This window comes from Ovis aries, chromosome 25 (genome assembly GCF_016772045.2).
Source record: "Ovis aries strain OAR_USU_Benz2616 breed Rambouillet chromosome 25, ARS-UI_Ramb_v3.0, whole genome shotgun sequence".
In the NCBI taxonomy this organism is placed as follows: domain Eukaryota; kingdom Metazoa; phylum Chordata; class Mammalia; order Artiodactyla; family Bovidae; genus Ovis; species Ovis aries.
The window spans coordinates 43,398,634-43,426,464 of record NC_056078.1 but is presented as its reverse complement, the minus strand read 5'-3'; the positions used below and the strand labels follow the sequence as shown (position 1 = coordinate 43,426,464).

The 27,831-nt window shown below is 44.6% G+C and overlaps 2 pseudogenes; one reads left to right on the top strand and one right to left on the bottom strand.

The window, feature by feature from the left end:
• Positions 1–11,765: 11,765 nt before the first annotated feature.
• On the top strand, positions 11,766–12,895 carry LOC121817980 (olfactory receptor 6C74-like; annotated as a pseudogene).
• A 12,807-nt stretch (positions 12,896–25,702) lies between these two features.
• LOC121817979 (olfactory receptor 6C2-like) lies at positions 25,703–27,025 on the bottom strand (annotated as a pseudogene).
• Between the last annotated feature and the right edge of the window lie 806 nt (positions 27,026–27,831).

Sequence of the window (27,831 nt, the reverse complement as noted above, 5' to 3'; positions counted from 1 at the left end):
TAAGAACTGAAATTTTCCAGTTTCTTCATCTGTTAAGTAATTTTGGACTGGGATGTCATGTTTTCAGGCTCTTTAGGATTTTTTTTTTACTCCTTTGAAAAATGTTGATAATGTTTATTTTGCCAAAAAATTGACCAGATTAAACTCAGGCCGTAAGTTCCCTCCCATCTCCTATAGGCTGTGGTTTCAGTGTCAGCTCAGTTTTAAAAGCCTTGCAGAGCCATTCAGAACTGTCCCACATGTGCATCCAATGGTGGTCTGGGTTCTTGCCAGAGATTTTTCTGGAAATTCAGTTTTCAAAATCTTTACTATACTGATTAGGATCATTCATATCTAGTCATGCACAGTTTGGGAGTAATTCTTAGAATTATTTAACAGTTTAACAGGATTGCTTTCCTGAGTTTCCCTGCTCATCATAATCGCTTCAGTGTATTTCATGTCCTTGAAGTGCCTCTTAGGTTCCATACCCAGGAACATGGGGCCTTAGTTACTCTTCTCTGCTGCTCACTTTTGTTGATTTCACCTGTGTCGTAGAGTAAGCAGCAAGAGGACCAGGGGATAAAGAGAGGGCAGACTCACCACTGATCGGATGAGACTTTACCCTGGTCTTCTCTCCAACCCTCCTGCTACTGTTCACGCAGAGTCGTCTGACAGCTGCTCCCTCCGTTCTGCTTCAGAGCTGCACAGCTGCCTCTCTAGAGATAGGGTGGAACATGTTTTCTCCATCTTACCTGGCATAATTCCTAGAGTCACTTATTTACTCTTTCTTTCTGCATATCACCTACGTCCAATCCTGCCTCGCCAGTTTCTCAGCACTTCTGATCCTGACTCATGTCCCTTCTCCCCCAGTCGAAGGACTCAGGCTCAGTGTCGTTAAATGACATGAATGCCTCTTACGTTGTAACTGCTTGGTCTAGCTTTGCTCTGAGTTCAAAGAGCAGACTGACTGAGTTTGGGTTGTGTGGGGGGAGGGGATGCCTGCTAACCACTTTCCTGTATTAATTAATTAGAACGTCAGCAAGAATGAAGCATTTTATGATTTCCCATAGGGGTATAAGTTTCACAGAAAACATTTCCAAGTTGAACTAAACAATGAAAAAAAGTACTCCCTAACAAATTAACTCTCTGCTAATTTATCACCACTAGAGTGACTGGCAAGCTAGGAAATAAATTTATTACTTTCTGTCTTAAGTTCAAATATGTGGAGAAATTCCCTTTGGTGGTGCCTTACTCATGGTGTTCAAGGATGACAAGAGTCCCGTGGCGTCCAGGAGAATTCCCTGAAAATGCGTGCTGTGCTTAGTCACGCCCAGACTCTTTGCAGCCTCACGGACTGCAACCCGCCAGGCTCCTCTGTCCTCGGGGTTCTCCAGGCAAGCACAGAGGAGTGGGCAGCCATTGCCTACATCAGGATATCTTCCCTACCCAGGGATCAAATTTGCGCCTCCTGCATTGGCAGGCAGATTCTTCCCCACTAGCGCCACTTGGGCAGCCCGTCCTTGAAAATGTTCTATCACAATTACCACTAACTGGTTTTGCTCGTGGATCTGAGTCAGTTGACACACAAAGTAGGTGAATATAAACAAAAAAGTAAAATTCATTTTTCTTTCTTTTGCCTCTTCATTCTTTCTGTTCCCACTTCCTACAAAGAGCTCAGTTTTAATGAGCCCCTGGTTTACGGCTTTAGGGCTTCTCTGGCAGCTCAGATGGTAGAGAATCTGCCTGCAACGCAGGAGACCCAGGTTCGATCCCTAGGTCAAGAGGAAACCCTGGAGAAGGGAATGGCTACCCACTCCAGTAACCTTGCCTAGAGAATTCCACAGGCAGAGGAGCCTGGTGGGCTACAGTCCACGGGATCGCAGAGTCAGACCACGTCTGAGCAACTAACACACTTGAGGCTTATTTCCCACTACACTGATTTGCTTACACTCCACTTTGTTCCTGGACATAAAACAGCTTATTTTTTCCTCAGTTTCACTTTTCTCACTGCTAATCTTCTTGAAAGTCTAACGTACACTTACTAGAAGTGGAATGATGTCAAAGGAATGAAGTATTTCATTGGTTCTACACCAGGAGCAATATATCACTTGGTAACTTGTTACAGATTCCAACTCTTGGGTCCCACCTATAGAGCCAGAAAGCCTTGGGCTGTAGTCCAGCAGTCTGTGTTTAACAGGCCAAGTGGCACTGATGCGTGCAAAGCTTGGGAACCATTGCAAGTGCTGATCTGATCACTGCCTGGACTGGCAGAAGGAGGAGGAGTGTGCCCCTGATGTGGAGTTTCTGTCGAACTGTAAAGGCCGGTTGGACTGGTTACTCAACAATGCTTGGAAGAAGACTTGTTGCTAGCAAGTGGCTGGGCGGAGTGGGGAGAGGAGACAGAGTGTAAATGTTGGACACGACGGGTTGACGATGCCAGAAGTGTTCATTCCGTCTCTCTCCCTGCTCCGTCTACTGGTTTCCACTATAATCCCTGTGGCTGCTGGAAGCGCTTCAGCAGTCATCCCAGTGGTGCTTTTCTAATAGAAACCCACTCACTCTTCTGCCAGGTCTTCTCTCCTTCAAAGGTCCTGGGAGCACTCGACAAACACATCTTTAATAATCAGAAGTCACAAATACGGCCTTGTTCTCTTCTCCGTGTATTACTGCAAAAACCCACCGAGACTTCTTGCTGGCTTTTACAGTTATTAACATCACATAGATTTTTATTCAGCCAAATCTGGTTTTTGTTAACATAATACAATTATTTAAATATTATAAGTAATCTGAAATCTGAATCACTATGTCTTGTGATGGACACAGAATTATATGCTGCACTAGAATTTATAATTGAACAAAATTTGTCCTTTTTTTATGAAGCATTCCTCTACATCACTGTAATCTACAAGGGAAATAAGGGCATGGTGACTGGTTAAACAAAACTTCTATTATAAGAAAAATTCTTTCTGCAGAGAAATTTTGAGCGAGTGGAATGTGTCCATGGCAATACTGGAATCGATCCTGGTGATCCTACATTGGCGTTTCCAACTAAACATCATGAAAATAAAGAGTAGAAAAGTATGTGCAGAGTGAACTCAGTGGCTTCAGTCGTGTCCAACTCTTTGTGACCCTTGGACTGTAGCCCATCAGGCTCCTCTGTCCACGGGATTCTCCAGGCAAGGGTACTGGGGTGGGTTGCCAGGCCCTCCTCCAGGGGATCTTCCCGACCCAGGGATCGAGCACACACCTCCTCTATTGCAGGCAGATTCTTTACTGCTGAGCCACTGGAGAAATAGGAAGGTGCACATATTTTTAAACACACTACAATTCACTATCAATAGAAACACTGGCACCTAAAAAGTCTCACATTTTCCTAAAAGTTCCCTCAAAGTCAGCACACAAGATATGAATTGATGTGAACGTTAGAGTCAGGGGAAAGTTTGTACTTTACGCATAAATACCATCAAAACTTTAATCATTAAAGCGTTAGTCACTAAAATATCATTAAAAACTTAAAATCGGAAAGAGTTTTACAACACTTAATTTTTGCCCAAAAATATACTCACAGCTCAAAGACTATAGTTGGCCTCTGAACAATGCAGGAGTTAGGGATGCTGACCCTCCTTGCAGTCAAAAATCTGTATATAACTTAATAGTTGGCCCTCCGTATACTCGGCTTCTCCATATACGTGGTTTTACATCCACAGATTCAACCAACTTTGAATCATTTTGTGCTGTAGTGTTCACTGCTGGAAAACAAAATCCCTGAATAAGCGCAGCTGTGCAGTTAAAATCCATATTGTTCAAGGGTCAACTTTGTTTTAGGAGATTGTGTTTCTAAACAATAAACTTTTTAATTTCGGGTTTTTTTTGCTGTGCTCCTGCATAACAAAAGAAACTATCCGCAAAATGAAAAAGTAATCTAAGTAATGGGAGAAAATAAAGCACGCATCTGACAAAGCATTGACCTCCAAACATAGAAGCAGCTCCAACGACCTACTGCCAAAACGAGCAGCCCATTTCTAAACGGAGGAAAGGCATTGGGCAGAGATTTCTCTAAAGAAGTAGCACAAATGCAAAACAGGTATACGAAAGGGTACTCTGCACAACCAGTCATCAGGAAAACGCAAACGGAAACCACAGTGGGCGATCACCGCCTACCCGCCGGAATGGCGATGATCCGAAAGACAAGAAATAATGAGTGCTGGCAAAGATACGGAGAAAGGGGACACTTGTACATTGTTGATGGCAAAGCAAATTGGTCCAACCGTGTGGAGAAGAGTGTGAGACTCCTCAAGAAATGATATATAGAGCTACTACAGGGCTCAGCAATCCTGCTTCTAGGTATATGTCCAGCGAAAATGACATCATTAACTCCAAGATAAGCCTGCATCATCGCGCTCTTCGCACCATTATTTACAATAGTGAAGACATGGAAACTTGTCCATCAGCAGACGAGTGGATGAAGATAGGTGATAGACAAATACGACAGAACAGTGTTCAGCTATTTTAAAGGGCGTCCTGCCATGTGAGAACGCACGGATGGAGCTCGAGCGCATTGTGGTGAGTGAAGTAGGTCAGCCAGAGAAAGACACGCCCTGCAGGATCTCATCTGTATGCGGAATCTAAACTAAAGCAAAAACCAGAAAGAATGCATCTGTGCAGCAGCCCAGTTGGTGGTTGCCAAGCGTAGGGTGTGACATTTGGGGCAGGCAAATGGGTGAAGGCGGCCAAAAGGCACAGAGTCACTCACGTTTATAAAATAAATGGTCCTGGGGACGCATCTGAGAGCAGGGTGACAACCATGAATTAAAGAGGAAGAAGAAAATAAGATGTGATGGATGGAACAGAGCAGAGCGGGACCCGCTTAGGCTTATAAAGGAGGAAATCTGTCATTTCAACAAGCTGAGTGGACCTTGAGAGCATTTTGCTAAACAAACCAAGTCACACAGAGGATGACAAATACTGTTTGTTCTCAATCATATATGGAATCTGAAACACTGACCTCAGATTGGAATGGTGGTTGTCGGGGGCTGAGTAAGGGAAATGAAAAGAGATTGGCTAAATGGTCAGATTTTCCACTGTGATTTCTGCATCTATAACGTAAAAGATGAGAAGGTTCCTAGGACCTGAGGTGCAGCACGGTGACTGTCGCCAAAACCTGCACGCATGCTTGAAAGTTCCTGTGAGAGCGGGTCTTGAATGTTATCACCATCAGAGCAACAAGACTGGTCCTGTGAGGCGAAGGGTGCGCTAACCAGCTTATTTCAGAAAACATTTTGTGATGTATACACGTGTCAAATCGTTACTATGCAAACCTTAAACAGACACTATGGGCAAATTGCATCTGCATAGACCCGGCATGGGGGGAATGATAGCCTGCTGCATAGCATATTTTGGAAATTTTATTAGATAAATTCTTTTCATACTTTTGGCAAGAGTGCTTAAGATTTACATTGCTTCTCCCCTAAATAAAGCACTGAGATGAACCACAAGAAAGCATCATAGCTGCCATGGACCCTGTGTCACTGAAGTGTCAGAGAGATAAAAATTAAGAGTACAGAAATACCATTGGCAGAAGGCCATAAAGAGGCAGACAAAGAATGCGGCTAGCGTGCTTCGGAGAGAGCGTTGGAAGACGATCCAAGAACACAGATGCTGCAATTCCTAGAACTGCCTTCAGCTTAGGACCTGTCTCCACCTTTACGTCCGTGAGGGCCAAGGCTACCGTGACATCTCTTTCTAAATTTCCATGAATGAGATGCCACTCATGAAACAAAACCCCTTCAAACGACCAAGATTGATTAGATGTCCCTTCTTTTCAAAACAGAGTCAAACTAAAGTAGATACATGCAGAAGGCAGAGCTGTGCCCACCCAGCCCCTTCACGTCTGCCTGGATGTGTCTTTCTCCTCCTCTGACATGATGTGTGAAGGAGAGGCTCGCTGCCAGGAGAAGCCAGCCTCCTGGCGGTACAGCACATGCTTGCCCCGGAAGCACGTCTCTCCGTGATCCTGAGCACAGGTTCCCCCGCTGTGCCAGCACGGGCCCTTTTCCGTCGCTGCTTTGTGGCTGGCCTCACCTCCCAAGTGATGGAGAAGAGGCAGATAGCTACCTTCACCCAAAGTGGAGCAGCCCAACCATCTTAGGATGTTGAAGAATCCTAGTGCGTCGCCTCTAGTTCCCGAGAGTTCTCTTCAGAAACTTTGCCTTTAAGCAATGACTAAATAAGACAGAATTTGATTATGTTATTGTTCTGGGGAATATCTCCCCAACATCTTTACAAACAACTCTAACCCTGAGGTCCACAGAGTTCCACATGTGGAAAGAGATCTGTCTGGCTCGCAGAATTTTAGAACCTGACTTTATGACACACACCTATATAATGTTAGTTGGTGAGGTGATGTCCCAAGCCCAGTCACAAGGACCACATTTTCTAAAAGGGGTCACATAACTTCGTTTTCTCTCTCCATTGCGCATCTTTCACCGTTTCCTCCTAGTAGGCTCCCCTCCCAAAATGGATAAACTGTGAGGATCTTAGGAGACTCGTGAACTTACAAATGTGAACCTTGCCCCCATTTTAAAGGAATTTGTGCTTGAGAGTCACTTGGACTGCAAGGAGATCCAACCAGTCCATCCTAAAGGAAATCAGTCCTGAATATTCGTTGGAAGGGCTGGTGTTGAAGCTGAAACTTCAGTACTTGGCCACCTGATGCAAAGGGCTGACTCATTGGAAAAGACCCTGATGCTGGGAAAGATTGAGGGCAAGAGGAGAAGGGGATGACAGAAGATGAAACGGTCGGATGGCATCACCGACTCAATGGACGTGAGTTTGAGTAATCTCTGGGAGTTGGTGATGGAGAGGGAGACCTGGCGTGCTGCAGTCCACGGGGTTGTGAAAAGTGGGACTAGACTGAGCGACTGAACTGAACTGAACTGGACTGGATCAGGACTGATGTGTTCTGGGTCCCCCTTGGGGTTGGATTATTGGCTTATTCTAATGGAAACTCCATGAAGGGACAGTTTGGTTCTCAAAGTATTATTAGTATTTACCAAGTCCACCCTCAGACTGGGTTTCAGCCTGCTGATGGTGCTTTCTCCTATCCCAACAGCCATTTCCTATTGAACACATCATCACCAGTCCCTCTCCTACAGCACCATAGCTGATAGGATTTACTCTTCTACAGTCCTCATGCAGCCTTCTTGTCTGTTGCTTAGCGGTAAGTGGTGTCAGACTTTGCACTGTAGCCCGCCAGGCTCCTCTGTCCATGGGATTCTCCAGGCATGAATACCAGCATGGGTTACCCTCGCCCTCTCCAGGCATCTTCCTGACCCAGGGGTTGAACCTGCCCCTCCTGCTTGGCAGGTGGATTCTCTACCACTGAGCTACCTGGGAAGCCCAGGCAGACTTCTTACTCAGGGATAAACCCCTCGGAATTAAAACCTTTCTATGAATAGATTACATCAATCATATACATTTTAAACCAAAATATTCTTATTATCTAGGTCCCAAATATTGGCGCAGCTTAATTTTTTCAAGACCGGCTCACAGACAGATTGAGAAACAAAACAATATTCTGTAAAGGAAAGCCCACACAGCAACGTCTACCTTATACAGCTTTAAGAATTATCCCTTTCTTTACCCTACCTGGCTAATTAAATCCTCAAACAACAAGGAATTCAGAAAAACTTCACAGATAACATGAGACTCAAGGTGTCATTAAAAGCAAAAAATTACCGATTGTTGGAGGGCTATGAAGACACTATCCAGAAAAGAGAGACACAGAGCAAGAAACTCTCTGAAACATTTCTTGGTGCCAGGCTCTGCCCCTTAAGCTAGATGCATAGTGTAGTTAATTTTGTTGTTACTGTTTAGCCGCTGAGTCACCATCCCATGCACTATAGCCCACCAGGCTCCTCTCCTATGTGGTTCTTAAGGCAAGATTACTGGAGTGGACTGCTTTTCCTTCTCCAGGGGATTTTCCCAACCCAGGGACTGTCATCTCCTGCATACGGTTAGTCTACCCATTTCTATGAGTGTTACCTTTGTAAGCTTTTTTCAGTCCAGCCACATGCTAGACCTCTTCCCACCTTCCCACCATCATGTTATCACTGGGACTTGCTCAGATGGGACAGGCACTCCTGAACCATGACGCTGGTGCCAAACAAGATTAAAACAACCACGTGCAAATAAGCCTCGCATGCTTAGTCGCTCGGTTGTGTTCGACTCTTTGTGACCCCATGGTCTGTAGCCCACCAGGCTCCTTTGCCCGTGGGATTCTCCAGGCAAGGCTACTGGAGTGGGTTTCCATGTCCTTCTCCAGGGGATCTTCCCTACCCAGGAGCTGAGCCCAGGTCTCCTGCATTGCAGGCAGATTCTTTACCGCTGGGAGCCACCAGGGAAGCTCAAATAAGCCTTAGGGCGTTGCTACGACTAGCCTCAGTTTGTTCCAGCTTCTGCTACTCGTCTATTATTCTGTATTTCCCTACCTTCTCACTGAAAATGTGAAAATGAAGTCCAGGTTTCATTTGGCCTTGATTGAGAGCTAAGTGTATGGACGGATGGATGTTTCAAAAATGATTTTGACTATTTGTAGGAACATGGGACCTTGGAAATTTAGTTCCCTTCCTTAGCTTTCAACAGGAAGCCAGAGGCCACCAAACAATGGGCCAGTCTTAACCACAGCAACCCAGCTAGGGTGCCGAGGAAGAGAAACAACCTTCCAAGCCACTGGTTGCTATGGCAGTAGTTTTTCCACCACGGGGCTCGCATCTCTTCCTTCCTGTTCTGCATTAGAAGTAATCTAGGGATCCACTTTATATATTCTTTTATAGGAGGCAGGCCAGGTTAGAGATGTCACAGAAAACACCCGCAGTTTCCTCCTTTTCTCTAGAGAAGAAGTGCATGCTTCCCTTTTCTCAAGGGGGTTGGGGAAGGCAACAAAAATATTCTTCAGACAAATAATGCCAATAAAAAAAATTCAAATGTTGGTGGAGGCCTGAAGAATAGCTGAGAGAAGAAGGTAGATTCCCCACATTTCCTTCCTCAGAAACGATCTTCCTCAAAGCCTGATGAAAGCCAGTAAGCCAGCTATTTTTCATGACAAAACATGTTCTTTTAACCTCTGTGATCTGGCTTCAGGGTACGCATAACATGTAGAAAGTTGTAGTCTGGACTTTTACCTGGAATCAGTAGCAACATTCAAATTGGGATTTTAAAAACCCATGGGAAATTAAGTCATTTAATTTCTTTGAAGATCTTGGCAGAGAACGCCGTGGAAACTTGGGAGCCATCGTAACAATGAACAATGGAAGAATAAACGTAAGCATCGTGCCAGTAAATCTTATTCTCCACAGGGACCCATTAGCTGTCCCCAAGGCCCCAGCCCTGCCTTTACTTTCTGAACCTGTCCCTTTGGCCGCTAACGAGGTTTGAGAGCCTGCACTCTGCTCATCAGCTGGGTCCATCTTGCTTGGTACAATCCCAAACACAATCTTATGGGAAATCTATCACAGAGGCCCAGACCTGCACATCTGGAGCTTCTCGTCATTGACTCAGTGGAAGAAGGATGCTTCTTCACATAGGAAGGTGAGGATGTCATGGAGGAGTGCAGGGCAATAGGAGGTGTCTTGGAGCAGAGGTGCCCGTGATCGCAGTGTACCTCAGCAGAAGACTTGTCTCAGCGGCTCCCAGAGCTGGACTCAAAAGAAGCTGCCTGTTCTCATTAGCTGGTGTAGGAGGTGGATGGCAGTGTTTGGTGTTAGGCTGGGCAATCACCAGCTCTGGGAAGCAGAGCCCGAACTTTGATCAGAATCCTAAGTGGTCCTAGACTCAAGCTCTCACGTGGGACTGGGGGCAGCAGTGTGCGAGTGTCTCATTCCGCGTGCTCCTTCCTGGAGTTTCAGGGGCCAAGGCTGCCACGCGGCCTTGTTGTGGTGTAAACACTTATGGGCTATAGAAATCGGGTTTTGCCAGCCCGGGACACAGAGAGCACGGGACGTGTGCTCCCCCCACACCGGAGCAGCAGGCTGTGCCGCTTCCTCTTCCTCTCCTTTTTCCTCAGCTCAGAGAACGTGCTGGATTTCTTGAAAGAGAATGACTGTAAGAGGAGGGACCCCCACCCCGCCCCCAGTGAGGTGACTTCTGTGTTCCTGCGTCAGGGGCCATGGTAGTTTTGAGGACTAGCTACTCTAACTGAAACAGAAGCAGGGGTGCCTCTAGGCTGCCCTGGGAGCGGAGTCACTCTGGGGTGAGCAGTTTGCTTGCATGAGCGTCACTAAAGAGAACTTAGCCCCTCCGCCGGATAGAAACATTTACTCTGTGCTACAGACCTCTGGGCTCCCCTGGTGGCTCAGTGGTAAAGAATCTGCTGCCAATGCGGGAGACGTGGGCTCAATCCCTGGACTGGGAAGATCCCCTGGAGAAGGAAACGGCAACCCACTGCAGTATCCTTTTTTTTTCTTCTTCACTATTCCCCGCTGGGAAATCTCATGGACAGAGGAGCCTGGTGGGCTACAGTCCATAGGGTCACAACAGAGTCAGACGTGACTGAGAGAATAAGTGATGCCAGACCTTTAGCTTCCTACTGAGACGCCAGAGCCAAGCACCGTCACCAGAGAGGTGGTTTACTGAGCAGACTGCGGGAACGGGCTTTGAGGCGAAAGTGAGCGCAGCGCCACGCTCCCCGGTCACTTTCCTAGGGATGCCAATTCTGCAAGCTGCTGTCATTCCCCATCTCTCTGACCTGCCAGCACGGAGACTTAAAAGGGCAGAGCAGATCCTGGGCTGACAATTTGTGCCACGTTGTTGAGCAGTTCCCCAACACCCCTGGTCTCCAATCTGTTCTGTGAAATGATTATACTAAACTACACCTGGTTATACTAATCTAAGACCTGTCATACTGTGGGTCAGTGATTCAGTGATATTAACTGAATGGTGAACAAGTAAGATCAATAAAGCTAAACTTTCACTTAAGGCTGAGAGACCATCACCGAAATTTGTTTCTATTTTCATGGCATTTGGAAGCAGTAAGGGCTTTCGGACAGAAGTCGCTAAAGTCCCAGCTGTGTGACCTAACCTCTCTGGAACTTTTCTATGTCTCAAATTCCCCTTGTGTAGAAGAAGGAGTGAGGGAATCTGACACTCGCAATTATTGTGTAGAGCAAGAGAAACACCGGATTTCAGTGACCAGCAAAATACCAGGCACTAGTAAAGTTCTCAGCAGTGTTGATGACTATAATTTGAACCATAGAATTTGTTGCATATTGTAAAAGGCATATTCAAAGGGAATATTATTGTACTACTGTTGTCTTTATTTAAATATAAATTGGTAATATTGTATTTTATAACTTGCAGATGTGAATAACACTGCCTACTCATCATGCCATATTTAAGAATACACTAGTGATTTCAATATTAAAATTAGACCTTGAGGAACACATAAGAATCATTGATATCACATGACAAGTGAGTTACATCCTTTATTTCATTTAATTCTCACCAGTACGTGAGCTATAGATCCTGTCTTCCTTTTACACAGAGTGAAAATGAAGTTCACAAATGTTAACCATTAATAACTTTCCAAGAGAATCAATCTCTCAAAGGATTAGAACTCAGTATTGAACTAGTATTGAAGTCATGCCTTGTTGATCCAATAACCAGCGAACAGGACTGCTTTGCTCTCCATGTCGCTGCCTTCTTGGGTAGTTAAGGAGCTTGACCTTGTGCGCCTCTAAAAGCTTTGTTCTCGCTGTGATGTCTCTCTTGCAGGTTAAGACCTGCAGATGATGCTGCTGTGGAAAGGAATGTTGATGGAACTGAGAACGGGACAGCTGTCGAAGAGTCCACCATGGAGAGCTTCGCTGCTGCCCAGCACCTGGGCAGAGTCCTCTTCTTGGTGCTCTTGCTGGCACGCCTGGCCCCGCCACGGGCGATGCACTCAGTCACCATGACCTGGGCTGACTCCAGGCTACAGACACCTGTGCGTGTTGCTTCACAAGTACAGGTGTTCCTAAACTGTTGGTCATCTTTCTTTCAGGCAAACAAACAATTTGCTTTGCTGCCTGACTCACACAAGGCTTTGTGTTAGTACTTCTGGGAGCAGCAGGCTTCCTCCTCATAGCAGTGTTATCTTTGGACCAATACTTGGCCATTTACAACCCTCTGTATTCCACAACCGTCATGAACCCGAGCACTTGCTGCCTCCTGTTCGCAGCCTGCTGTGCTTTGGGGTTCACCGTGATGTCTGGTCTGGTGGTGAAGGTGTCCCAGTTCTCTTTCTGCGGCCCCCAAGCCATCCCTTACCTCTTCTGCGCCCTTGGCCCCCTGATCCATCTCTCCTCCTCTGACCCTAAACTTGAAATGGATGCCTTTACCCTCGCTCTGTGTGTCCTTTTGACATCCCTCGTCGAAAGCATCACTGTGCAAGCAACATAGTCGCCACAATCCTGCGACTCCTTCAGCCAAGGAGCGACAGAAAGCTTTCTCCACCCGCTCCTCTCACCTCAGTGTCCTCTCCCTGACGTACGGCAGCTGTGTGTTTATATACGCGAAACCAAAGCAGGCGAGCAGGCTGGACTCCAACAAGGAGGCGGCCCTTGTGAGCACAGTGGTGACCCCACTGCTGAACCCTGTCACCTACACCTGAGAAACAAGCAGGTCCACCAGGCCCTGAGAAAAATGATGTTCAGGATGAAAATATCAAGCTAAAAAAAAAAAAATCATATGGTCTTGGGGTGGAAGGCTTCAGAAAACCATTTGTCTTCATTCCAGACACTGTAGCAGTCCCCAGAGCTGTCGTGGGAAGTCTGTGGCAGACCTTACCTGATCTCTGTTAACTCATCCCCATCAGCGAAGATCTGTTTTCTCAAGGCCGCTTTTCACCTTGGTGTGCATGAATATTTTCTCCCTAAATATGCCACATACTGATGACATTTGACTTTGACTGTAAAATCCTTTAATACATTTTCATTCTTCCCTCTGATATAAACCATGTTTTGAAATTTCTGAAATTTAGTAACTTATGCTCTTTTTATTTTACTACCATCTGGCCCAAATGGCAACCCACTGCAGTATTCCTGCCTGAAGAAAGGCATGGACAGAGGAGCCTGCTGGACTACAGTCCATAGTGCCGCAGAGTCGGACACGACTGGAATGACTGAGCACGCACGCACCATCTGACCATCAACATCAGCCAACCGAATTACAATCATTCGGGCCATCTCAGGCAGCTCCGCACGGGTGAGGAATCCACCCGCAACGCAGGATACGTAGGAGACGCCGGTTTGATCCTCAGGTCGGGAAGATTGCCTGGAGAAGGGTATGGCAACTCCCTCCAAGCACCCATATAATTAAAACAATAAAGGAAAAGATAACTATAGTACCAGTCCTCAAGTCTACATGCCCTTCATGCCTACCTCAAGGAAATAATGGTTCTAGTGCCCTTCATAATGGGATATAGATAGCTTGCGCCTGATGTGCTCTTAAGTGCTGCTTTTAGATAGCTTAGCTGCGCATGTATGGATCACTTTCATGCTAAAGGAAATAGAACTGTGTTAGCTCTCAGACCATCCTCTGCTGCTGTTGCTAAGTCGCTTCAGTCGTGTCCGACTCTGTGCGACCCCATAGACGGCAGCCCACCAGGCTCCCCTGTCCCTGGGATTCTCCAGGCAAGACCACTGGAGTGGGTTGCCATTTCCTTCTCCAGGGCATGAAAGTGAAAAGTGAAAGTGAAAAGTGAAAGTGAAGTCACTCAGTCGTGTCCGACTCTTAGCGACCCCATGGACTGCGGCCCACCAGGCTCCTCCATCCATGGGAGTTTCCAGGCAAGAGCACTGGAGTGGGGCGCCATCGCTTTCTCCGGACCATCCTCTAAGGAGGGGGATTAACCACAGCACTCCACAGCTGATCAGTGCTTCTATTTTCTAAATAATTTATTCCAACTCCAGTTGCAAAATGTGTACTTATGATGGCTCTTATCCTAAAATTGTTGCTACAGAATGGGTGTGCTCATCAGTGAAAAGGAGCACTTAATCCACACTTGTCTGATTGCTTCCAAAGTCGCAAGGCAATGAAATATAAGTTATTTGCTTATCAACCTACTTCGTGTTACTAATGAAAATAATTTAAACAGTTTTTTCTGGTAGGCTTGTGGTGTCAACTACAAGGTTATCTTCTGAATGACAACTTCTTTTAAAACCAACATTTCTATTATCTCAATTCTCATCCTTTGTGTGCTTTTAGCTCTTATTTCCAGGATAGAAATGTGTCTGTTTCATTTCCAGAGGAAATACCTCTAGATTAATACCGTTTTTCTTCTCTCTTGTTTGCTTTTTAACCCAAACTCTGAGATTAAGTAATCACAGATGAATTTTATGAAATATGTCCTACACCGTGGTTGAATCACACTTGGCCTTGAAGGTCATATTACAAAGTTTATATTCATCTTCCTGACAATGAAGAGGTATCAAATGCATTCTAAAAATATAACAGGTATGTTCTGATTAGCTGCGTATTTAATTCATAGCTGTGGATGTTGTATGAAAAAGACATTGGAAAAACAAAGATCAAAGGAGGAGAGTGGATACAAAGACTGTTGCAGGAATCAAGAGAAAGAGAGCGACGGCTTAGGGGACTGGCGGTGGAGATGGAATGCGAAGGGCCCGCTTGTAGACTCTGAAGCAGCTTGCATTGGAAGCCCTGAGTTCTGAGGCTTCTGCTGCCTTCCTCTCACTGGTCAACTTCCGAAAGTACTTAAGTCATGTCATCCATAGCATGTGGCGATTGAGCCAGACAATCTCAAGTCCACTTGAAAATGACTCAAGATGTCGTAGGAGCATGGAAATAATGTTCCACCCTGAGAGATAAACTACTGAAAAGTGTACTGAAGTCATTGATATTTAGTATTTTATTAATAGGTTGAGGAATCAAGAAATAACAGGAAGTCTTCTTAGGTTTAATCAAGACTTGATTATAATTTATTATACTTAAACTATTCAGATGTACTTTATGTTACTTAAGATAGACTATGATTGAGTGGTGGACTTGATGAATAGAAGAATGAACCCCAGGAAGCCAAAATTTAATGTATGAATCTAGCCTGGTCATTGCCAGCTACAGGTGGTGCCCAGTGAGGACACACGCTACCATGCAGATTCATGCGCTAGGCTCTGGTGCTGTGAAACATTTTATAGAGACAAGTTCCCTAACCTGATTCTGCATCAAAGGTGTTTCCATTCATAACATTTAAGATGATTTTATTGAAGTATGACTGACAGAAAAACTATAGATATTTAATGTACGTTATTTGATGTGTTTGGACAGACATAGACATCTGTGAAATCATCACTAACAAATCACCTCCACAGGCTTCTTTTTGCCATCTTTGTTCATAGGCAATACCGTATTATATATCATAGGCCCTATGTTGCACATATCTCCAGAAATTATTTATTTTGTATAACTGAATCTTTGTATCCTTTGATCAATACCTCCCTATTTCTCCCTCACCCAAGCCCTGACCATCACCATTCTCTTCTCAGCTTCTGTGGGTTTGATTAAACTCCACACACATGTGAAATCATCCAGGGTTGCTCCTTCTTGTGTCTGGCTTATCTGACTTGGAATGGTGTCCCCAGGCACATCCATGTTGTCACAAATGCCAGGATTGTCTTCCTTTTATTTTAAGGCTGAATGAAATTTACTTAAGTGCGCATGCTGGTGTGCTCAGCCATGTCTGACTCTTCGCAGCCCCATGGACTGTCGCCTGCCAGGCTCCTCTGCCCATGGAACTTCCAGGCAAGAGTAGAGAAGCGGATTGCCATTTCCTCGTACAGGGGATCTTCCAGACCCATGGATCAAACCCGCATCTCTTGCACTGGCAGACGGATTCTTTAGCGCTGTGCCACCTGGGAAGAGTGTTCTCTCTTTTCCCCTTGTTTCAGTTCAGTTCAGTAGCTCAGTCATGTCTGATTCTTTGCAACCCCATAGACTACAAACACGCCAGACTTCCCTTGTTTATAATTCAAAAAAAAAAAAAAAAAAACAGCTCTTAGTTTTGCTTAACTTTTTTTCATCCCTTTTGTTTATTTCCTTTATTTCAGCTTTGGTCTTTGTTATTTCCTTCCTTCTATTGACTTTCAACTTGGTTTATTCACTTCTAGTTTCTTAAGCTGTAAAGTTGGGTTGATTACTTGATATCTTTCTCTTTTTCAACATAGTAATTCACCATCACACGTTTCCCTCTCGGAATTGCTTTTCCAACAAGTCATAAGTTTTGGTACATTGCGTCATTTCCATTTGTTTCAAAATATTTTTTGTTTCTCCTTGGCTTCTCCTTGACTATCAGTGTTCGGGAATATGCTGGTTGTTTTTCACATATTTGCAGGTTTTCTAATTTTCCTCATGTTCTTGATTTCTAGTTTCAAACAATGGTGATCAGAAAATATACTTGAAATTATTTCAGTCTTTAATTTTGCTAAGCCCTGTTTTTTGATCTTATGGTATGTCCTGGAGAATGGTATGTGCACACTTAAGAATAATATGCATTCTCCTGCTGCTGCCTGGCTGGATGGGATGTTTTTAAAATGTCTGTTAGATTCATTTGATCTAGCACATGGTTCAAGTCATTTCCTGGTTGATTTTCAGTCTGCATGATTTGATGAAATCATCACAATGATGAGCGTGGGGTGCTGAAATCACTACTTGTATCATTGTCTATCTCTCCCTCAGTTCTGTTAGCATTTGCTTAATATGTTTAGGTGCTCCAATGTTGGGCACATATGTAGCATAGCTATGTATGATTGTCACACACACACATGATTGTCACGCACACACATATGATTGTCACACACACACACACACACACAACTGTTACGTCATCTGATGCACTGACCCCTTTATCATTATGGAATGACCTTCCTTGTCTCTCGTTACCAACCCAGCGCCCCCGGTGCCAACACGAGTGGCAGCAGTGCCACTTGCAGCTCCAAGGCACCAGAAACCCCAGGGGCTCAAGCAGCATCAGTGAGGGCATGAGCAACACTCTGGCACAGACACTGGGAGGTAGAAAGCGCAGATTCTCAAATGTAGCCAGAGGCAGCACAGCCAGGAAAATCCAGAAACTTGCGCTGTAATGCCACCTACTGAAAATCGAAAGAACGGTCTCCAGCTACCAATCTGTTGACTTGTTAGAATCAAAGTAAACACATCTTTGCCTAAATGAGAATAGTGTTCATTACGTGATGTGGACTGGCTGAGGAACAACTCATCAAGCACCGTGAAAAACCACAGTGACACAGTGTCGCAAAAAGAAGATGGCAGTCCTTCAGAAACCAAACTTGAAGTCATGGAAGTCTCTATCAGCGATGTAGCTGATAGAGAATTCAAAATAGTGGTCATAAAAAACTCAATGAGCTGTAAGAAAACTCAGAAAGGCAGTTCAGTGAGCTCAGGAATAAAATTAATGAAAGAAGAAAATGTTTACCAAAGAGACTGAAACTCTGAAAACAAGCAAACAGAATTTCTGGAGCTGAGGAACTTGGTAAATGGGATGAAGAGTTCATCAGGAAACTCTGAAAATAGAGCAGCCATCTGGAAGAGAGAGTCAGCAAGCTCAGAAACAGAAGTCCAGAAGACGGCGGGGGAGTGGGTGGACGGGCAGCACCTCTCTCCCCATGGATACATCAGGAGCACACCTTGAGACACAGAAGTGCATGCAGAACTCCAGCTGAGAGTGGACAGGAGTCCCTGACCAGTGGACAAGAATATACAGAACCACACAAAACTCAGTAGGATGAAGGAACTAGGGGGAAACGCGAGTGTTAGTAGGACGGGACCAGCCCTCCATGGGTGGGGGAACTGAAGCAGGGGTCCCATCCCCACATCAGGGCAATTGTCTGAGTCAGAGGAGAAATATTTAAGACTGAGAGTGAAACAGCTGATCTGTGGCAGCCTAAACAGAATGAGAATCACACAGTCCTTGCTGCAGCCGTACACATCGCAGACAGGAACGCTGGTCTTCTGGAAGGCGCAGCAGCTGGGAGCTGGAGTTTAGGGATTGTGGAGCAATCCCAGGGTGAGGGCTGCTCTTGATTACAGGCGGATGGATTGAGGGGATTTGAGGGAGGAGATCCTGGTGGGAAATGCCAGTGGAGGAAAGCCAGGCAGCCCCCGAAGCAAAGCGGTACTGCTGAGTCACGTGTGGGGGTGGAGCCATCACCAGAGCCTCCCTCTCCCCACATGCCAGCATCAGCAGCTGAACAATAGAGAGGCTGGCCCATCAGATGCCTGGCACACTGAAATGGAGAGTAGGACCCCACCCAGGGTGCCCCTTTAAGTGCCTGACATGCTGATCTACAGAGTAGGACCCCAGTCAGGGGGGCCCCTCTATGTGCCTGACATGCTAAACAACAGAGAAGGACCCCAGGCAAGGGAGCCCACTAAGTGCCTGAATGGGTGGAGCAACAGAGAAAGACTGGTTAAAGAGGCATTCTGATCACCAGCTGCTGCTGCTGCTGCTGCTGCGCTGCTTCAGTCGTGTCTGACTCTGCGACCCCATGGACTGCAGCCCACCAGGCTCCTCCACCCATGGGGTTCTCCAGGCAAGAGCACTGGCGTGGGGTGCCATTGCCTTCTCCGTCAAATAAGCTAACCCTCTTCAAATCCTTGCTTACAGGTCTACTTCTGACTAATTCAAATCAGACACTGAATTTCCTTCTACTACCTAGTTCATTTCTTCAAAAATTCACAACTTTTTTTCTGGTTTCAAAACAGAGCTTTAATAATTATAACATGTGGTATGGTCAGAAATTGACAACTTTTGTCCATGTTTATATACACAATAGGTGCTTCCCAGGTGGCTCAGTGATAAAGAATCTGCTTGTCAATGTAGGAGACTCAGGAGACACGTGTTCGATCCCTGGGTTGGGAAGATCCCCTGGAGGAGGGAATGGCAACCCACTCCAGTATTCCTGCCTGGAAAAATCCCATGGACAGAGGAGTCTGGTGGACTACAGTCCATGGGGTCACAAAGGGTGAGAAGCAACTGTGCGACCAAGCATGCCCTATGTAGAAATAATATGGCTTCCTGGCGGCTCAGCAGTAAGGAATCCAGCTGCCAATGCAGGCGGCTCCAGACTCGAGTTCCATCCCTGGGTCGGGAAGATCCCCTGGAGAAGGTAATGGCAATTCATTCAGTAATCTTGCCTGGGAAATCCCATGAACAGTGGAGCCCGGCAGGCTACAGTCAAGGGGGTCACAAAGGGTTGGACATGGCTGAGCAACAGAGTGCTCGCACGCACGCACACACACACGCACACACACACACACACAATAATATGAAGGTTCTTCTGTGAATCAATCCTTTATCTAAATTTACATGGGTTTCTGCATGAAGAATGTCTTTCACATCAAAAAACCTGATTTATAAGAAGTTTATCAAGGACTTTTTGACCAGGGTAAAGTAACCCATTTCTCCCAGGTCCTCCTTCTTTAATTAAAATACCCTGGACATAACACAGCAAAGAACCATAGAAAGATTCTGGAAGAGTAGAAAGAAGCAGTGGACTGCCTAGGGGCAGTCCTGAAGAACAGCATGCCAGTCCTTTCCCTGCGTTTCCTTATTGCCTCTCGTATTTCCCAGGCAGGGTGCAGCTGAATCCTCCAGCATAGAATCGCCAGAGGGTATATTTTTTAAACCATTTCAAGGAAAAAAAAAAAAAAAAAGGCCTGTGCCCCCTAGCCAAAGGACTGGAAGACAGTGGCCTAATAGAAAATGAATTTTTATCAGTACCAATCTTACTCCAACTTCATGCCAACCTGAAAAACCACACCTTCTTCATCAAGGTTGAGCAGTGATTTGTGCTTCCCCACGTATTCATGATAAAAAATAAACATAAATAAATTCACAGCAAGCTTGGAGCAGAGAGAAACCATCTCAACTTAACAACAAAAAATATATATATATACAAAAAAGAGGTAACATCATCAGTTCAGTTTAGCCGCTCAGTCGTGTCCGGCTCTTTGGGACCCCATGAATTGCAGCTCGCCAGGCCTCCCTGTCCATCACCAACTCCCAGAGTTCACCCAGATTCACGTCCATCGAGTAGGTGATGACATCCAGCCATCTCATCCTCTGTCATCCCCTTCGCTTCCTGCCCCCAATCCCTCCCAGCATCAGAGTCTTTTCCAATGAGTCGACTCTTCGCATGAGGTGGCCAAAGTACTGGAGTTTCAGCTTTAGCATCATTCCTTCCAAAGAACACCCAGGGCTGATCTCCTTCAGAATGGACTGGTTGGATCTCCTTGCAGTCCAAGGGACTCTCAGTGCTAAAAGGCTAAATGCTTCCTCTCTGAGATAGAGAACATAACAACTCTGTAAGTTCTAGCCCCTGCAGTAAGGCAAGAAGAAATAAAATGCATAAAGGCTGGAAAGAAAGAAAGAAAACTGTTTCTGTTGGGAAAGTATATGAATATCTACAGAGACAACCCTAAGCAACCTACAAAAGTATCACTAGAACTAACGAGTGAGTTCCGTATAATCACAGGGTGCAAGATCAACCCCCCAAAAGAAAGACCACATATTTATATAATCACAATAAAACTGTGGAAACAAATTAAAACACATTGCCATTTATAATAGCTCCAAAGGAAATAAAATACTTAGGTATAAATCTAACAAAACATGTACATAATCTATGTGCAGAAAGTAGACACTGTGATGAAAGAAATCAATGCAGTGCAGTTCAGTCGCTCAGTCGTGTCTGACTCTCTGTGACCCCATGAATCACAGCACACCAGGCCTCCCTGTCCATCACCAACTCCCAGATTCACTCAAACTCACGTCCATCGAGTCAGTGATGCCATCCAGCCATCTCATCCTCTGTCGTCCCCTTCTCCTCCTGCCCCCAATCCCTCCCAGCATCAGAGTCTTTTCCAATGAGTCAACTCTTCACATGAGGTGGCCAAAGTACTGGAGTTTCAGCTTCAGCATCAGTCCTTCCAAAGAAATCCCAGGGTTGATCTCCTTTAGGATGGACTGGTTGGATCTCCTTGCAGTCCAAGGGACTCTCAAGTCTTCTCCAACACCACAGTTCAAAAGCATCAATTTTTCGGTGCTCAGCTTTCTTCACAGTCCAACTCTCACATCCATACATGACCACAGGAAAAACCATAGCCTTGACTAGACAGACCTTTGTTGGCAAAGTAATGTATCGGCTTTTGAATATGTTATCTAGGTTGGTCATAACTTTCCTTCCAAGGAGTAAGCGTCTTTTAATTTCATGGCTGCAGTCACCATCTGCAGTGATTTTGGAGCCCACAAAAATAAAGTCTGACACTGTTTCCACTGTTTCCCCATCTATTTCCCATGAAGTGATGGTACCGGATGCCATGATCTTCCTTTTCTGAATGTTGAGCTTTAAGCCAACTTTTTCACTCTCCTCTTTCACTTTCATCAAGAGGCTTTTTAGTTCTTCTTTACTTTCTGCCATAAGGGTGGTGTCATCTGCATATCAGAGGTTATTGATATTTCTCCTGGCAATCTTGATTCCAGCTTGTGCTTCTTCCAGCCCAGCGTGTACTCTGCATAGAAGTTAAATAAGCAGGGTGACAATATACAGCCTTGAGGTACTCCTTTTCCTATTTGGAACCAGTCTGTTGTTCCATGTCCAGTTCTAACTGTTGCTTCCTGACCTGCATATAGGTTTCTCAAAAGGCAGGTCAGGTAGTCTGGTATTCCCATCTCTTTCAGAATTTCCCACAGTTTATTGTGATCCACACACTCAAAGGCTTTGGCATAGTCAATAAAGCAGAAATAGATATTTTTCTGGAACTCTCTTGCTTTTCCATGATCCAGTGGATGTTGGCAATTTGATCTCTGGTTCCTCTGCCTTTTCGAAAACCAGCTTAAGCATCTAAAAGTTGATGGTTCATGGATTGCTGAAGCCTGGCTAGGAGAATTTTGAGCATTGCTTTACTAGTGTGTGAGATGAGTGCAATTGTGCGGTAGTTTGAGCATTCTTTGGCATTGCCTTTCTTTGGGATTGGAATGGAAACTGACCTTTTCCAGTCCTGCGGCCACTGCTGAGTTTTCCAAATTTGCTGGCATTTTGAGTGCAGCACTTTCACAGCATCATCTTTCAGGATTTGAAATAGCTCAACTGGAATTTGATCACCTCCACTAACTTTGTTTGTAGTGATGCTTTCTAAGGCCCACTTGACTTCACATTCCAGGATGTCTGGCTCTAGGTGAGTGATCACACCATCGTGATTATCTGGGTCGTGAAGCTCTTTTTTGTACAGTTCTTCTGTGTATTCTTGCCACCTCTTCTTAATATCTTCTGCTTCTGTTAGATCCATACCATTTCTGTCCTTTATTGAGCCCTTCTTTGCATGAAATATTCCCTTGGTATCCTAATTTTCTTGAAGGGATCTCTAGTCTTCCCCATTCTGTTGTTTTCCTCTATTTCTTTACATTGATCGCTGAGGAAGGCTTTCTTATCTCTCCTTGCTATTCTTTGCAACTCTGCATTCAGATGCTTCTATCTTTCCTTTTCACTTCTCTTCTTTTCACAGCTATTTGTAAGGCCTCCTTTGCATTTCTTTTCCATGGGGATGGTCTTGATCCCTGTCTTCTGTACAATGTCATGAGCCTCTGTCCATAGTTCATCAAGCACTCTGTCTATCAGATCTTTCCCTTAAATCTATTTCTCACTTCCACTGTATAATCATAAGGGATTTGATTTAGGTCATACCTGAATGGTATAGTGATTTTCCCTACTTTCTTCAATTGAAGTCTGAATGTGGCAATAAGGAGTTCATGATCTGAGCCACAGTCTGCTCCTGGTCTTGTTTTTGCTGACTGTATAGAGCTTCTCCATCTTTTGCTGCAGAGAATATAACGAATCTGATTTCGGTGTTGACCATCTGGTGATGTCCGTGTGTAGAGTCTTCTCTTGTGTTGTTGGAAGAGGGTGCTTGCTATGACCAGTGTGTTCTCTTGGTAAAACTCTATTAGCCTTTGCCCTGCTTCATTCCATACTAGGCCACATTTGCCCTTTACTCCAGGTGTTTCTTGACTTCCTACTTTTGCATCCCAGTCCCCTACAATGAAAAGGACATCTTTTTTGGGTGTTAGTTAGGAATCAAAGAAGGCTAAATAAGTGAGGAAACTTATAGTGTTCGTGAATTGGGAGATTCAACAGATTAACACTAGGATCTTTCCAAACTGATCTGCAGGTTTTAGGCAGTTTTCAGCAAAATCTCAGAAAAGTTTTTGTAAACATAGACAAACTTACTCTACAAATTATATTGATTGGCCTGGGCCATATAATTTTTTTTAATCTTTAAAAATAAAGAAAATAGGAGTGATTACTCTATTCAGTATTAATTTTTATTGTGTAGGTACAGGAGTCAAGACAGTGTGATATTGGTGGAGACATAAACACACAGATTGGTAGAACAGAATAGATAAACCAGAAATAGACCTTTAACGATAAGCCCAACTGATTTTTGACAAAGATATATAAATAGTTCAATGGAGGAAGGATAATTTTTTAACAAATGGTAATGGATCAATTAGACATTCACAGGCAAAAGAAAACTTCAGTCTAAGCCTGACAGCTTATACAAATACTAACTCAAAATGGATTACAGACAAACTTAAAACACAAAAAATTTTTTTAGGAAATATAAGAGGAAAGGAAATTTTTGGAATCTAGGACTAAGTAGCTGTTAGGCTTGATATCAATGTATGATCTATAAGATGAAAAGCTGGTGAAATAGACCACATCACATCTGTGAAGACTGGCTCTTTTATCTAATGCACAGAAACCAATACAGAGAACTGTCTGGAGTTCCCTACCTTTAGATCAGGCTCAAAAATTACCCACCTTATTCCTACTTTGGAGAAGGGAGTGACACAGACGTGCCTGTCCTTGGAAAACCGTAGCCCCAGGACTGCTTGTAATCAAACCGTTTCCTACTTAAAAACCCAAATCACCAAACACTCTTTTGACAGCCTAAAATTCTTCCTAATGAGATTATATCTTAAATATAATTTACTTTCTCAGAACAAGCTAAAAGGAAGATATGCCCTCAAGTCAGACATACTAAAATTCCAGTGTAGCTCAGGCACACACAGTATCAGATGTGACTGAACCACGTTTCCACTAGGGCCAGTCGTCTTCTGATGGGAGTCACTTCCTCAGTGAACCTGTAAACATGATAACTGCCTCCATTTTAATCCACTTTTTAATTATTAAGGCACTCATTTTCCTTTTAAAGTTTTCTTAGTGTGAGTTCTATTAGCTTTTGCTACCTAGAATGTCAACCAGAATTTACCTTAACAGGGAAGACATGTTAAGGGAAGCAGTTCCCACACCTTAAGGTCACACTAAGGAGAAAATACCACTTAGATGGGGAGAAAGCATTTCCTACTGGGATCACCTGCCTTTCAACAAACGGTTGAATCCAGAACTTGGCAACATCAGTTAGGGAAAAATAAGTGCACAGGTTTAAACTTGCTTACCTTAATTATCCTATCTGTCCTTAATAGGGCAGGGGACCACCCAGGATTGTAGACCAAAGGTTCCCACCAGAGAACACAGTTTCATGCATTTTCTTGATTGTTCCCCTTTGATCTTCAGGTTTTTAAACAGTTTTGCCAACCATATGAACTTGAGTTATTTAGTAATTATATATGTCATTAACATTAACATTTTTTATTTCCTTTTCATCCAGAGTAGATTTTAACCAAACATCCAGAATTATTATGCTAGGAAATCCTATAAAACTCTCTCCGTTGCTGTTTTAAGTAATAAAGTTACAGAAATATGAAAAAAATGTGCTTTTGTCTGTGTTTTAAGAAGTTGAAGAAAATTTTATTAACAATGTTTGATACAGCCAAAGATGATTCATCTGAACCACCTAGAGATACACTGAATTGTTACTATACTAACATCAACAGACCCAGAGAGAACCAGTGAGCATATAGCAGATTCATTTACATAAACACATTCAGTTAATAAAACAACATTAATTTGTACTATGACTTTTCGTAGTCTTCAGAAACAAATTTGTTTCTTAAAATTCAAACCTGAATATCTAAAGGTAAAGAACAGTTCTATCTATTTTTCATAGGTCTCATAAAATTAAAGCATCGGAATGTATCGTGAACGACATTTATTAAATCTGATTGGCAACACTTGAATTATTACCTTAAAGATATTGTATCTTATGATTTACGTGTAATAGTTGCTCCATAAATGTTGTTTGAATTGAATTCCTATAAGACCATCAGAAAATCAAGGAAGATATCATCAGCACAACATGGAGAACGAATGAAATTTTCAAATAAAGGAACAAGGCTTCACAGGTGGCCCAGTGGGAGAGACTCTGCACGCCAGTACGGGAGACTCGGGAGACACAGGTTTGACCCCTGGGTTGGGATGCCACGGGGGAGGAAATGGCAGCTTACTCCAGGATTCTTGCCCAGGAAACCCCATGGACAGACGAGCCTGGTGGGCTACAGTACATGGGGTCACAAACAGCGTGAGTGAGCGACTGAGCGCAAACACAAGATTGAATTGCAGAATAAAGACGGTGCCATCCAGCCCAAGAGCAGCGCAGGCTGGACCGCCAGACGGGGGGCTGCTCGAGGACGGACCTTGCCAATGGGGGGAAGCTGAGCTAGAGGGTCAAGAGGATCCGCTTAGCCTCCAAAGATCTATTTCTGCAACCTCACCCTAGACAGTGTGTCCCTCGGAGCCTGGTGGCCCTGCTTGTTCCTCAGGGTGTAGATGACAGGGCTCAGCAGTGGGGTCACCACTGCGTTCACAAGGGCAGCCTCCTTGTTGGAGTCCAGCCTGCTCACCTGCTTTGGTTTCAGGTAAATAAACACACAGCTGCCGTACATCAGAGAGAGGACACTGAGGTGAGAGGAGCAGGTGGAGAAAGCTTTCTGTCGCTCCTTGGCTGAGGGGAGTCTCAGCATTGTGGCGACCATGTTGCTGTATGCATGGTTACAATGAGGGGTGTCGAAAGGATAAACAAAGCAAGGCCAAAGGCCAACATTTCAATAGACCTGATGTCAGAACAAGGGAGATTAATCAAGGGCCCCAAATCACAGAAGAAGAGGAATGACATGGGAGCCACAGACGGATAACTGAGAAAGCTTTGTAACTGGAACCACCATGGGGGAGAACCCCGAACCTAGGCAGGCAGTGGCCAGAAGGGAACACATCCTTGGGTTCATGATGGTTGCATAATAAAGAGGCTTGCAAATGGCCATGTACCGATCCAAGGATAATACGGCCATTAGGAAGAAAACAGCTGCTCCCAGGAAAAGAAAGACAAAGGCTCGTGTGATGCAGGCAGCAAAGGAAATTTTTTGCCTCCCCAGCAGAAAGATGGCCAGCAATTTAGGAATAACGGTGGTTGTAAAGCAGCATTCTAAAAAGGAAAAACTGCTGAGGAAGAAGTACATGGGTGTCTGGAGGTGATGCTCAGCCCAGGTGATGGTGATGACGAGCGTGTTTCCGGTAACGGAGGCCAGATACGTCAGCAGGTGCACCGGGAAGAGGACCTTCCCCAGGTGCCGGACGGCAGGAAACCCCTCGAGCGTGAGTTCCGGAGCTGCTGCCCTGTTTCTCGCATCCCCCACTCATGACTTTTCCATTTCTTCAATAACCTCTCTGCGTTATGCAGTGTCATGACTAAGGAATGAGGAACCTTGTTTTATTACATATGTAAAGTAAGGTAGGCTTGGTGACTAGATGTGTTTATTATTTAAAACATGATATTTCATGTATAGTTTTTGTCCGTTAATAAGTATATATAAGTGATTTCTATCTTTGATTATGTTTACAGAGACACAGCCTAAAATCTTGGATAAACGAGAACTGCATGTAGCTACACGTTTTCATAAAATCATTTTAACAGTGCTAGTCATTTTCCTAAATAGTCTGTTGCCAAGCAGGAAAAAAGTCCTTTTGGTTGTGTATCTACTTACGCAGCATATTCCTGGTGAGATCTCTCTCCTACCGTGCATCTCAAGGTGAATATGGCAAAAGGGCAACTATAGCCTTAAAAACTCACGGTGATGGAGTCTGTCACTGCACACACAAAAATCCCCCTTGATGTACTCAGAATTTGACATCTGTATTTATAGCATCACTTGCAGGAGAATTTCTGGTTGTCGGAGTCTCAGCTTTCTAAAGTGAGTCAGGTTAGAAGAGTTAACAGACAGACTCTGATCAGATTGTTGGAGATCCGACCAAGGCCAGTTTCCTACAAACTCTGAGACTAGCTAGTAAAAGAGCAGAATTTTTCCTCTGCCCTGTGCAGGCTTCCCAGGTGACGCTATGGGAAAGAACTCGCCTGCCAATGCAGGCAGTGTAAGAGGCACAGGTTTCCTGAATCCCTGGATCCCTGAATCAGGAAGACCCTCTGGAGGAGGGCATGGCAACCCTAGAGAATCCCATGGACAGTGAAACCTTGCAGGCTACAGTACGTAGGGTCGCAAAGAGTCAGACACAGCTGAAATGACTTCACACACACAGTGCTCAGTCTAGGGGAGAATCAATATCTCCGGACCCTTTCAGTTTGTATATTTGGGGAAACTTGGGCTTCCCTCGTGGCTCATATGGTAACAAATAAATAACTAAATAAATAAATAAATCTGCCTGCAATGCAGACCCAGATTTGATCCCTGGGTTGGGAAGATCTCTACAGAAGGACATGGCAACCCACTGCAGTATTCTTGCCTGAAGAATTCCATGGATAGAGGAGTCTGGCAGGCTACAGTCTGTCGGGGTCACAAAGAGTCAGACACGACTGAGTGACTAACACTTTCAC